At 39.5% G+C, this 1,976-nt stretch overlaps 1 pseudogene; it reads right to left on the bottom strand.

Annotated features, from left to right (window-relative positions):
- Window positions 1–340: 340 nt before the first annotated feature.
- Window positions 341–1,456, bottom strand: LOC138097688 (olfactory receptor 10X1-like; annotated as a pseudogene).
- Between the last annotated feature and the right edge of the window lie 520 nt (window positions 1,457–1,976).

Below are 1,976 nucleotides of genomic sequence, written 5' to 3'. Positions count from 1 at the left end.
AGGCTATAGTCCGTGGGTCGCAAAGAGTTGGACATGACTGAGAGATTTCACTTACTTTCTTTCTTTCATATAGTAGTCATAGGTTTGATGTTTCTTCTCCCATCATGCTTTTTGCACTTCAGTAAAGGTACAAAACACCTAGTGGATGATTGGCAGTAGCATAGAATATGCAGAAACAAACAGTAGAAGTAGTTGGAAAACTTCCTTAACACACTAACTATATACCTGTCATGGCTCAGGTCCAAGTCTCAGACACTTGATCCCTTTGTGTCAACCTCTGTGAAAAAGCTTCTCCAGATATTTCAGGGTAAATGCTTCACTGACATCTGTGAACACTCGGTTATGCAGTGATAATAAAAGAGTATTCAAGAAATATCTTTCCAAGTACCTTTCTGAAAGCATTCTTCATGTCCTTATTCCTGAGGCTGAAAATGAGAGGGCTGAGGAAAGGAGTGACGGCAGTGTAGGGAACTGCGATCACTGTCATCTCCCCCTGATGCTTCTGGCTTCAGATAAACAATAGATGCAAAACCAGAGTGGATGATGACCACTGTGAGGTGGGATGCATAGGTAGAAAAGGCCTTCTGCTTGCCCTCAGCTGAAGGGATTTTGAGGACAGTGGAAAGAATGAACACATAAGTGAGGATGATGACCAGGAAAGTGCCCATCAAACCTGACACTGATATCACTGTTACAATGAATTCTGTGAGATCACTGTCTTAACAGGACAGCATCACAACAGCTCGCATATGACAGAAGTGTTTCACAAGGTTGGAGTTGCAGAAAGAGACCCTGAATATCAATGCAGTCTCTATCACAGAGACAAAGAAGCCTGCAACCCAAGCAGAGGCCACAAGTTTTCCACACACCATGTTGGTCATAAGCAAAAGATATCTGAGAGGGCTGCAGATGGCCAAGAAGCGATCATGTCCCATCAAAGTAAGAATCATACAATTAGTGCCACCAAGTCCCAAGAAGAAACATATTTGCAAGCCACAACCTATAACTGAAATATTTATATTCTTGGCCAAGCAATTTACCAGCATCTTGGGGATACCCATTGGAGAAGGCGATGACACCCCACTCCAATACTCTTGCCTGGAAAATCCCATGGACGGAGGAGCCTGGTAGGCTGTAGTCCACGGGGTCACTAAGAGTCGGACACAACTGTGAGACTTCACTTCACTTCACTTGGGGATAATAGTTAGTGTGTAGCAGGTCTCAGAAAAGGAGAGTGCACTAAGGAAGAGATACATGGGTGTGTGGAGACGTCTGTCCACCCAGGTAAGACCCAGGATGGCCAAGTTACCTGAGAGGGTGAGAAGGTAGGTGCAAAAGAAAATCACAAAAAGGATGTCTGTACATGAGGGTAAACTGAAAACCCAACAAGAATGAACTCCTTCAGGACTGTCTGATTGATCTTCATTTTTTGAACATCTGAAATTCAAAAGAAACAATAAATAAGTATATAGTTTTCCATTATTCTTTTGAAATTTTTGAACTTTTTCTTGTGTTTAAAACTTAAAGGTCAAAATTACACTTACAACTTTATATTAAGTTTAGGAAAACACAATACATATGAAGATGATTTGTTTCCCAATTTTCTTTCATTTGAATTTCTTTATTGTGCTAACAATACTGATTACCTTTGATTTTTTGTGGCCTATTCTTAAAATGATTTTATTGGCTGATAACTGGAAAAGGAAATAATTCAAGAAATACTCTAATTCATGTACAGATGAAGAGCATAAAGGTGATTCAGATTTGCATCACATTCTGAATCCTGAATCTAAAAAAACCCTTAATAGAAAAAATAAAAAAGCCAAAGTCTGACACTGCAACTTGTACATAAAATATTGTCTATAAATAGCTAATGAGTGAAAGTTGATAGTTGACTTAGCAATTTGGGGAGTACATTTGGACAATGGCTTACAATTGTAAGGGAAGCCCAAAATTATTATCTCTTCTTGGATAAC

Source organism: Capricornis sumatraensis, chromosome 2 (assembly GCF_032405125.1).
Source record: "Capricornis sumatraensis isolate serow.1 chromosome 2, serow.2, whole genome shotgun sequence".
Taxonomy (NCBI): Eukaryota; Metazoa; Chordata; class Mammalia; order Artiodactyla; family Bovidae; genus Capricornis; species Capricornis sumatraensis.
Note: the sequence above shows the minus strand (reverse complement) of the source record. Positions and strands in the feature narration are given on the sequence as shown.